Here is a 12,144-nt window from a genome sequence, read left to right on the forward strand (position 1 = left end):
ACCAGAAGCCAAGGTTACGGTCCCTGAAACAACCTCGGCAGAAGTAGCCAATACTATGATGCCTATCAGAGAAGCGGCTCCTTACTGGATCCCGCCACGGGGCCAGGGAACGAGTGATGATATTAATAATGAAAATGCAAAGGGGAGGGTTGTGTACAATTGGGTTTACCAACCGTGGGACCGACAAGACATCCTAACCTTTAAACAAACCCTGCCCGACTTAAGAAAGAACCCGACGGCATTTTATACCGAATTAGGCACAGCCTTGGGTTCGACAATAATGACTTTAGCAGATATTGACTTGTTCTTTGGGTTATGCCTGCCAGCTGATGTGTGGAAGCAAATCCGGAAGGCTGACCACACGGATCTGTTTGGACATACCTGGGACCAACTCGGTAAACGAGATAGACAGCGAGAGCCGGGGAGTAAACCAGTAAAGGACATACTGGAACTCCCAGACAAACTGGTCCAGAAGTTAAAAACCCTGGTCCCGGAAAAGAAAGTAGACTGGTCGATAGTCACGGCCTGTCGACAGAAACCCCAGGAAGATGTGTCAGAATACTTCTCCCGATTTGAGACAGTGTTCTCCGACTACAGTGGCCAAGACATGACCACCGCAACCGGACAGCACCTGTTTGTGCAAAATTATGTAAAGGGACTAACACAAGAAGTCTCCCAAAAACTGCAGACGAGTGAGAGTAGTTGGGGGGCCTCCAAACCCGCAGCTATCCTTCAGATGGCTCAGTATTACGAGCACCAAAAGAATGAGAATGATAGGGCGTCCGAGAAAAAGAAGAAAGATTTGAAGGAAAGGGTAATGATAGCCCAGATACAGGGTATAGCGCTAGGACGGGAACACCAAAGGGGGAACTACCAATCAACCACCCCCAGAGATCTACCTCCTAAAGATCACACCACAACATCCCACACTGGACGGAGAGACATTAGCACTGACCAATGCGCCTTCTGCAAAGGGCTCGGCCATTGGAAATTCCAGTGTCCGGTTCTGCTAGAAATGAATAGAAATAGGAATTCCAGGGATGTGGCAGGTGGCCCGAGAAATAGAGTACAAGGACGAGGGAGCACCAACGACACCAGCAATGACAGATCAGGGAGACTGAACACGTTTGACCGTCCCTGACAGAACCAATATCAGCTGTCCGAAGGTGAACATGCCCCCGACTTTGCATAGGGCTGCCAGGGGCAAGGGAGGGATCCAGTCGAGCTCTGTGTTGACCAGCAAGGTCCTTATGTCACCGCTAAGGTCTTGGGTACAGAGTCTCCATTCTTGGTAGACACTGGGGCGACACGTAGTGTGTTATCAAAACGACTGATTCCAAGGGCACCCTTGTCTGGCTCACACATAACGTCGATAGGTTTCGATGGGACGCCCTCCACTAACCCCCTGTCCGTACCTATTTCCTTTGACCTAGAAAACAACACTACTGACGCGACATTTCTACTCTCCTCCAACTCCCCTGACGCCATTATGGGTATTGACTTACTGAAACATTTTCGAGCTACCATTAGGTGTTCCCCAGATGGAATACGAGTCATCCTGTACGACAACCCAGACATGCCCAGATCCCCTCCCCCACGACACATGTGCTCCATAACTGACGCTGACCTGTCCCTGCTTGACACCCTGCCTCCGTACCTGTGGGCCAAAAATGACTCTGATGTGGGGCGAATGATGATTGATCCTATTCACATAACTGTACGACAGGACGCTATGCTCCCGAAACTCCCGCAATATCGGATATCGCCAGAGGGTGAGAAGGCACTGGTAGCGATCATTCAGTCTCTGGTAGATGCAGGAGTGGTTGAAGAGGTGGTTAGCAACGTCTGCAACAGTCCAATCCTACCTATTGTTAAGAAGCAAGGTGAAGGAGATGAGAAAGCGTACCGCTTCATCATCGACTTGCGAGAGATTAACAAAGTGGTTGTACCCCAATATCCTGTGGTCTCTGATATCACCACCATTCTGACCCTCATCCCGTCCACTGCCGCCACCTTCTCTGTTATCGACCTTAAAAACGCGTTTTTCTCTATCCCCATTCATCCAGACAGCCGTTATCTCTTCGGCTTCACCTTAAAATCCCGCTCGTACCGATTCTGTAGAGCTCCCCAGGGGTACACTGAAAGTCCCAGCATTTACAGCCAGGCCCTCAAAAGACAGCTGGATGCCTTCCAGCTACCAGAGGGAGTGGTGTTGATCCAATATGTTGACGATATCCTGTTGGCGGCTGACACCACCCCGCTTGCAACGACAGCCACCGTCCAACTCCTACACTTTCTTGCAGAAAATGGCCATAAAGTCTCCAAAAAGAAGTTACAGTTCTGTCAGCCACAGGTGACTTACCTAGGCCATCTTCTGTCCAAAGAAGGGAGGAAACTTACACCCGACCGAATCCAAACCATACTAGACACCCCCATCCCAAAAACACAAAAGCAGGTCCGCTCTTTGGTTGGCCTAACCTCTTTTTGCAGACAGTGGTTGCCTAATTACAGTCTCATTGTGAAACCATTACTTGCCCTACTGACCAAAGATGTCCCCTCCCCGCTTCCTTGGACCACTGAGTGTCAAGCCTCCTTTAAGGAATTACGGGATGCACTCTGCTCAGCACCCGTCCTCGGAACCCCGGATTACTCCAAACCCTTCTCCCTCTTCACCCACGAAAGGGAGGGATGCGCATTGTCTGTCCTAACCCAATCAATTGGTCCTAAGCAGCGCCCTTGTGCCTACTTCTCCGCCACTCTTGATCCTGTAGCCAGAGCTTTGCCTGCCTGCCTTCGAGCAGTAGCCGCCGCTGCTGTCTCTATCCGTCAGAGCGAGGGAATTGTACTTTCCAACTCCCTCACAGTGCTAGTACCCCATGCAGTCGACACCCTCTTGAACCAGACCAAAACCCAGCACCTGACTAGCCCACGACTGACAGGGTACGAGTTGACTCTGCTTGCACCCCACATCACACTAAAGAGATGCACGACTTTGAATCCTGCCACATTATTACCCCTGCCTGAAAATGACCCCGACATTCCTCCCATCCACGACTGTGTGACCCTCACGGACGAACAAACTAGGAGTAGGGTTGACCTCCGAGACACTGCTTTTCCTGACCCCGATGGAGAGCTATGGGTAGACGGCTCATGCATCAAACTCCCAGATGGCACCACCTCAGCTGCCTATGCAGTAACGACAGCCCGAACAATAGTTGAGACAGCCTGCATCACACAACGATCTGCCCAGGCAGCAGAGCTGATAGCCCTCACCCGAGCATGCATCATAGCCGCAGGGACCACCACGAACGTATATACGGACAGCCAGTATGCCTTCGGAGTGGTCCACCATTTTGGGCTCCTGTGGAGGGAGAGGGGATTCCTGACATCCCACGGCACCCCGATCCTCCACGGAGATCTAGTCTCCGCTCTGATTGAAGCAGTTCTCCTCCCCAAACGATTAGCGGTAATCAAATGTCAGGCACACAAAAGGGTGACAGACTTAGTCGGACAAGGGAATGCGTTGGCCGTCATCACTGCACGAACCACAGCTGAGAATAGGACGGTGACACGCATGTACGTGACCAGGTCACAAGCAGAAACATGGAGTGACACAAGGATAATGATCAGAGACATACAATCGGCCAGCACCCCTCACGAGCTGACTAAGTGGGCAAGGGTGGGTTTGAAGGATGAGGAGGGCTGTTGGCGAACGAAGGATGCCAGCAAATGGTTGCTGCCTGACTCATATCTGATTCCCATACTGACAATGGCTCACTCCCCCGCACACATAGGATCTGCACCCATGATCGAACTCATTTCCAAAGTCTGGCATAACGACAAAATCCCTGACTCAGCCAGACGTCTAGTTCAGCAGTGCCTTATCTGCCTGCAACACAACCCCGGGAAAGGAACTGTAGTGCCCCGGGGAGGGTTTGGGACCCCCAATCACCCCTTTGAGGTCCTTCAGATGGATTACATCCAACTAGAGAGATGCCAAAACCTGAAGTATGTACTAGTCATTGTATGTGCCTTCAGTAAATGGGTAGAGGCCTATCCAACCCGTGACAACACTGCCATGACTACTGCCAAAGTACTACTGAAAGAATTCTTCCCTCGCTATGGCCTTTGCCGAATTTTATGGAGCGACAATGGCCCCCACTTCATAGCTGAGGTTATCCAACTAATCCTAAAGGGGTTGGGGGTGAAGCAACGATTCCATGCGGTCTTCCACCCCCAATCCGCTGGTCTAGTGGAACGCCATAATGCCACACTGAAGCTGAAACTGGCAAAAATAGTGGCCACCACTGGACTTAACTGGCCGGATGCCCTCCCACTGGCCTTGTTATCGATGCGCTCCACTCCCACCAAGCACCATCTGACCCCCTACGAGGTCGTGTTTGGGCGACCGATGAATCTCTGGACTGCTCCCAAACCGACCTCCATTCATGACGTCCCGGACGTCCTACTGTCTGATTATTTGTGCAAGTTAACTAAAACGTTGTCTGTCATTCATCAACAGGTGCAGCAGGCCATCCCCGATGCTTCCAGGGGCCCCGGCCATGACATCCAACCGGGAGATTTCGTATTGATACGAAATTTCCAGCGAACCAAGAGTCTGGAACCTCGGTGGACGGGCCCCTGGCAAGTGCTGATCACCACCCGAACGGCACTCCGAGTGGAGGGGAAGAAGCACTGGCTGCACGCGCATCATTGCCGAAAGGTCTCTGCAAACCTGGCCACGACAGAAAACGTCAGCACCCAAGAAGAGCTCCTGAGCAAAGACCGACCGATATTGGACTGTTATCCCGATACTGAGGCACTCGAACTTGCAAAATTCTCTGATCCCACTGTGCCATCCAGAGAAGGGTATTTCCTGCGTCGAAAGGAGGGAGCTTCGGCTAAGTAGGCCACGGACTAAGTTAAATCTCAGAACGGTGACCTACACACAATCAAGGGTCGCCGGGAGAGAAGCTAAACGAAGTCTGTGGTTCTGCCCACTACCGAGCCCCTTGAAGGTGATGGAAGCGCCAAATAAGAAGATGATGGAAGCGCCAGATAAGAAGATGATGGAAGCAACGGGAAATACCCAGTATAGAAATCCAAAGACTGACAACCTGCACAAATCAAAGACAATTGCACTCTTCATTATCTTCCTCTTCTGCCTCCTCCTCATGACCTCCTTCTGGATTCTGGAGGAAAGCACACCGGCTCATGAGGCATTGCTACCTACTGCACAGCCAACACCCCTGAAAGAGCATCACCTAATCTCTCTGTCGCCTCAGCTCCGAGAAAGGCGCAGGGAATTCTGGAACAATTCCTTCGTGCAACTGTTGCACCAACACAACCTTGCTGCAAATGCTACGAACTGTTGGATCTGCGGGTTGCTCCCGCATGCCACTGGACACTCCATCCCCTTCATCCCTTCACCCTTCTCAGTTCACGGCTCTTGCCTCGCCTGGTTGATCCTCATGCAAGAGAGCCACAGGGACAACGCCACCTCCAGCCGGACAGTGTCACACTTCTACTCTGGGTTCTGGCTGAACAAAACAGGAAAGACCCCAGCTGCCCTGTGTCCTGCGCTCGCAGGCGCCACCTTCATCAAAGACGTTCCAGCCAAAGAACGAGTCGAAGTACAGGTGCTCCACAATCCGGCCAGGACCACCTTCACTCATCTGCAAAAACAAACTACCGCCACTTTAACTGTGGCCCTGTCTGTTATCAATGTCACAGGTCTCGTATGTCTCGAAGGCCAGGGAACGCAGCTGGTGGGTTACAGCGCCTGCCGAATCACCAGAACATTGGACTCAGCTGAACCCCCTTCTTTTGTTGCTTCTCCGAATATGTACTTTGTGTGTGGCACCAAGGCTTACACCTGGCTCCCGAGAGGTTGGAAGGGCACCTGTTATATTGCCTTCGTTCTTCCACCCACATATGTAGCCCCTGCCAACCACCACCGGCAGAGGCGTGCAGACGACCTTGGACAAGCCGACTCCACCGGAGCACAGTTCCTGGATGCAGCAAAGGGACTTGTTCCTCTGTGGGGCCCAATGGCAAACAGCCGTGCTATCCGACACCTGACCCAGGCAGTAGAAACAACGATCAACATCACGGCCGGTATCCTCGCCAACAACACTGCGGAGCTTCAGGCGGTCCGCCTCGTGACCCTTCAAAATCGTCTTGTCTTAGACGTGGTCCTAGCCGACCGAGGAGGAGCATGCCGCATCATCGGATCCAGCTGCTGCACCTACGTGCCAGACAACTCGCCTTCAGTCTACAAAGCCATTGAACACCTCCACAGACTGTCCTCAGAGGTTCACCAAGAACAGGAAGGATGGTCGCTTGGGAGCTGGTTTTGGGACACTTTGAAGAATTGGGGTTGGAAGTTGTTTTCCTTCGTGCTGGTACCTGTTGTGATATTATGTGGGTGTTGCCTAGGTATCCAATGTCTGCCACCTTTGTTCGGCCTTGTTTCTAACTGTATGTGCCCAAAGACTTTGGACTTCCGAAATGAGCGCATGAGCCCCCTCTATGAAGTAGAAATACGTGGCCTTATGGGGATAAATCCGAACTGACAAGTTGGCGAGACATGTTAAAAGGGAGGACTGTGGAATTTTAGTTTGCGATCTGAACATCATCTGCGCCAGCTTGTCACCTATGTACTACGTGCACGGCAGCCATTCTAGGTCACCTATGTACTACGTGCACGGCAGCCATTCTAGGTCACCTATGTACTACGTGCACGGCAACCATTTTAGATATCATGGTCTCCCTGTCCACGATCGATCGCCAGCGCGCCCCTCTGACCCAGCAAGCATCCTCCGCGCACCCTGGCTCCCCCTCCCTCCTCCTTATGAGCATGACCCTTCTGCATGACCCTGTCCTTGGGAGTCACGCCAGCGCCTGACCAACACCTCCTCTCCTCCCATGAATGCCCCTCTGTTGATAAACCTCCCCTCTGCGCCGGATTGTCCACGCAGCATGAATACCACTCCATTGATGGCCCCTCACCCCGTGTCCGACTGTCCACACAGGTCCGAGGCCACTGCCTAAGCCGGGAGATATCATTTACTGCCCCTTATTGTATGAGGTCGCTCTCCTTCAAAGGACCCTCTATTGATCCAGGCCTCCCCACCCCCTGTGATATGATCAGGCGCACACATCCTAAGACTCGACGGAACACTCAGCTGCGTGATGACCCCCTCCTCTTATCAGCAGGTTGAGGACCTCTATTGTGAAGGTATATGGGGGTGGGATTAACACGAGGATTACGGGGATGTCTTTTTCTTGCTTTACAAAGTTCTGATTGTAATAAAGGAAGGTCACATGCCATAAACCAGTGTATAAGAGGCCAGGCCTCCGAGAGGCTGTTAGAGCACCTCGAGACGATACCTTGTTGTCTGATCTGATGTGTTCTGCTCCGTCGGAATAAACTTCTGTTTCCTGCCTTCTGGTCTCCGGCGCCTGCCTCATTGCTTGGTAAACTTGAATGGTACATGGGCGGTTAGCGCCGGGCAAATCTTGAGAAAGGTCCTAGCCCTACCCTTTTTCCACAGATACACAGGTAATTGTCTCTGTGAATGGTTTCTAGCTCTACAGCCACCAAATTTCATGACTTTATGAGTCACATAGGTAACTGGATGATAGACAACTGTCTGAAGCTAAACTCCTCCAAGACTGAGATTCTTTTATTTGGAAATATCTCCTCTATCTGGACGGATAGCTGGTAGCCTGCCCAACTTGGCCCTCTGCCAAAGCCAGCATGTAAAGCCAAAAAATGAGGAGTTATTTTCGACACAAAATAATTTTTTGAAGCACAAACTAATTACATCACTTCCACCTGTTTCTTCAACCACAAGATTTTGAGGAAAGTACTCCCCTCAATCACTAAGGATCTTAGAAAAACCATGGTATCTGCACTCATATCATCCAGATTGCATTACCACAATGTCCTTTTTGCCAGAACTCCAAAACGCAGTATTCAAAAGCTACAGATTACACAAAATGCAGCAGCAAGTGTGCTCCTAGGAATAACCAGATTCAATTCTGCTTCCAAAGCCCTGTCCCAACTGCACTGGCTGCTGGTGGCAAAATCGAGCCAGTTTAAATCGCTATGCATAGCTTTTAAAGCTATGAACAAACTGGGGCCAGAGCAGATGGCAAGTTTTCTTATGCCATACATTACAGCAAGATCCCTTAGGTCAGCTGAGTATAGAAATCTTGTTGTCCATTGAGTAAGCAGGTCCAAGTGGGGTGGCAGGAGTTACACCATTACTACGGCCAAACTCTGGAATTCTCTGTCAACCTCACTAAAAAAAGAAACCAATCAGCTGAAATTAAAAAAGGGCCTAAAAACCTGGCTTTTTAAAGTGTGAGCCCTAATCAATTCCATCCAGATCTGTATGTTTTAGGGCAGCGCCTAGACACCTCAGGTTATTAGTCGCGCGTTTATAAATTTATCATGATCATCACAATATGTAGTAGTTTTAACTATCCATTCATGGTCTTAATCCTGATCTACCCTTCATGTTTAGAGTTGAACATGACATGTTCTCCATTAATTCACATGGCTTTCCACTGTTGTCGTGTAGTTCCTATAAAAACGTATACAGGATCTACACGTTCGGACAACATACACTGTAGGACTGGTGTCAGACTGATTCTAAACATCCCCACTGGGTATGTTGGTCTTCTGTATCCGCTAACTCACAGTGCCACTAGAGTCTCCTCTTACCGAAGAGAGAATAGTTCTTGGCAACCATCGAACATGACAACCCTGATCCCTCAGGACCATGGAAACAGTGTACTACTTTTTGCTCAGTCAATCGTGCTCACGTACTCTCAGAGAGATACACAGAATAAACGGTATGGACGTTTTTCAATAAGCATTTATTGAACAGTTGTTTTTCTAGTGTAAAATAGATGAGCTGTAAAAACCACATGACAGTAACATATATAAATGATTAGAAGCACTATGAAAGTAAAAGGATGATAAAGTTCTACCATCTTTCAATAATCATGAATACATACGAGGATATAAAATACATGATAATAAAAGTGCATCCTACGATACCTCCCGAACTAGATGTACCTAAGTGTACCTAGCATGTGTGTAGGTGTTAAGCCAAGAATCCCTCTAGGATTAATTCAACCCCGTTACCTGGATTGAGAGACTGTGGGACCCCGTCCTGGTCTCGGGTTGGACACCCCGCAAGGGATATTTAGACCACTGCGAGCTGGAGTATCTGCATGCAGGACCCTCAGCGTCTTTGGTCAGTGTGTTAGCCGGGAAGTCCTGCCTGTCTTAGCAAGATGTGATATATATAAATATATATACCCATTGGTCTCCCGAGGGGTTCTACCTCGCTGTATTACTTTGTCTGATTTAGGATGACATTGTGAATGAACTTTGGACATAGATATTATACAGGAGATGGTATTCCTGCTGCGCTTCCAAGAATCCTCATGCATAACGTATGAGGCTTTTACCAGGGAAAATCCAGCGTTCTGTGTGCAGTGTCGTATCTAAGTAAAAGGTAAGTTCCGAAGAACTGTTATGTATGTAATGTAGGGGAGCATATAGGTGAAGAGTTATGATGTTACCTGAGCCTATATTAGGGTACCTATATGGAATATAACAATCACTCCTCATCCGATTAACCAACATAATTCAAATTCTAAACATACTGCTAGGCTGACTTGGCACTGGTAAGCAAATAACTATAGTAAAACAAATAGTTGTGCTAATAAAATGTTTAAATATTCAAAAAAATCTTTTTTCTAAACGGGAAAAAGCAAATTGTCACTCAATCCATAGCTTCAATATAGCTCTAATATGTCCATATGTATAGTTCAAACTACTACAAGCATCTGAAAGCCATGCATATTCATAAAAACTGTAAATTTCTTTTGAGTTCATATTTTAGTTTATTTAAAAAAGCTGAATTTCTTCCAGCACACAATGAGCCAATTGTTTATGTGTCAGGGCTGGTAGACGCAACATCACTGTTGCCTGCCTTTGCAGACAACGATCCCTATAACACCTCACATATTACGTCAATTGAGCACAGATGATCTTTCGTACTGCCTGCAGCCGATGCTGGGGCAGCCTGTGCGCTGTCCAAAGCCTTGGTGTCAGTTGAGGAGCCGGTATGCATTCCAACAGGAGCTGTGCCTACCTGTGAAGGCTATAGGAATGCCGCCATCAACATTGAAATACGCTGGGAACACTGCAGAACATGGGCCGTTTTTGGGTCCAGTAAAGCATCAACGTCTGATTGCCCACATGATGGGAGTGTCAGACAGAGACTAAACACGCATTCTTCTCCGCAAAACAGGCATCGGAGGACAGGTAAGATGCAGTCCATCCAGACTGGTCTAAATGACATAAAAAAAGATGCACATAGTTCTCTCATGCGAGGTGTGCCCAAATGTTGTACCATGCGATCAGAGTATTTACGCTCCTGGAGTGCTTTTTCCATCTTCTTGGTGACTGGGACGTCCATTTCTTAGCAGAAAAAATGACAATCAGGATACCTACCATTAGAAACAGGATAACCTGAGGTCCTCCAAATATGCTTCAGAATACGGAGTGAATAAAGTTTGGTATAACTCCGAGAACGGTCTTAAAGGTGCTTAACAGTCCTGAACCTATGTTCTTAAATAGGTGGACTATACCCGTCATATCAGACATGTTAAAGATACAATTAACTATTTCTGGAAAATGGAGGAGCTGTTCGTACGTATGAGTGCCTCCTGCATGTCGGCTGAAGACCTTGCGATCCGGAGATCAAAAGTCTTGAGCGGAGGTAAAGGGCATGGCCTTCTGTAGAAGCATGGCTTTCATTCTGCTCAAAGTATCAAGCCGTATTAAAGAAACATTTAGTGAGGGCTATAATGGTGCTTCCCTGACTGTATGTGCTGGTGGAAACAATACTTGCATATAGCACGTAATCCTGGAGCTCACGGTTACCATATATGCGATGCCCAGAAGCATCCAACATCAACCTTGAACGTTCATCATCAAGTACCTCCCGTTCGAAAGTAGCCTGATAACCGGAGTTATCACGGCTGCCGGGGCACCCCTCAAGTGACAGGATAAGTTAGCTACTGAACCATTACATGCCCGGGCAGCATTATATCCTGGCATATAAGAGATACACTCAAAGCATTCTTACAGTTTGTACCGCTTAGAAACAATTCTAGAACCCCACTCCTACATCAAAATCTGTACAGTAATTACCAAGATTCGTTGATGAATTCTCTACCCATTTTTTCATATCCGCCTGCCTGCTGTTGTTGTAGGCAATACTGAAATTGGAAAGTTGTGACCGATAGAGTTATATGGCCATGGATTAACCATTCTGTGGATGGTGATTCTGCCACTGTAAAAGGTAATCTGTCCAGCTTTTCAATATGCAGCATTGTGTATTTTGCTCCCCTTTGAGACATTTTTGTCTGTTTTTCTGTCAGATCGTAAACAGAGACGTATTGTTGATAAAACGCCAGGGCACATAGCCTGCACACAAAGATTGCAGCATCCAGCCTAATAACATAATAGAACACAATTGTGATTGCCTGTGCTGTAGTATGGACAAATCTTGTTCTAGCACATCAATAGCAGAAGATACAATGTTGCACAGTGAATATATTCTGGAAGTTAACGTAGTCATACCACTGTCAACTTTAGCTAAGGCTTTCTCTAGGTTAATCCTATCTATTTCTTGAAACTTCTCCGCAGCTTCCTGTTGAGAGATTTTCCAGATATAGACAGCATAATAGAAATGTTTTTGACGTTACTTTCTGGGACCTAATAAAAAATCCTGTAGGTCCACATCCTCTGTAAGGAAGGATACGTTTTGTTTCACCTGTGTGAGTGTTGAGGTTTTTAGCCAATCGAGGCATAACTTCCCAAAAGCTCAGATGGTCATGGCGAGTGATGTCGAAATTCTGCATCACTCGCCATGACCATCTGAGCTTTTCTGACAGATATGTTTTGAGGAGAAATCTATTCCGATCAACAAATATGTTATCTCCACTTATTATACTAATTGGACTCTGGATATATTGTTCTCACCACTGTCAAGGGAAGATTTCTTTGTGTGAATCTCCAATCTTGACAACAGTTTAAGCCGTGAGGAAGTC

Source organism: Lissotriton vulgaris, chromosome 1_1, assembly GCF_964263255.1.
Source record: "Lissotriton vulgaris chromosome 1_1, aLisVul1.2, whole genome shotgun sequence".
Taxonomy (NCBI): Eukaryota; Metazoa; Chordata; class Amphibia; order Caudata; family Salamandridae; genus Lissotriton; species Lissotriton vulgaris.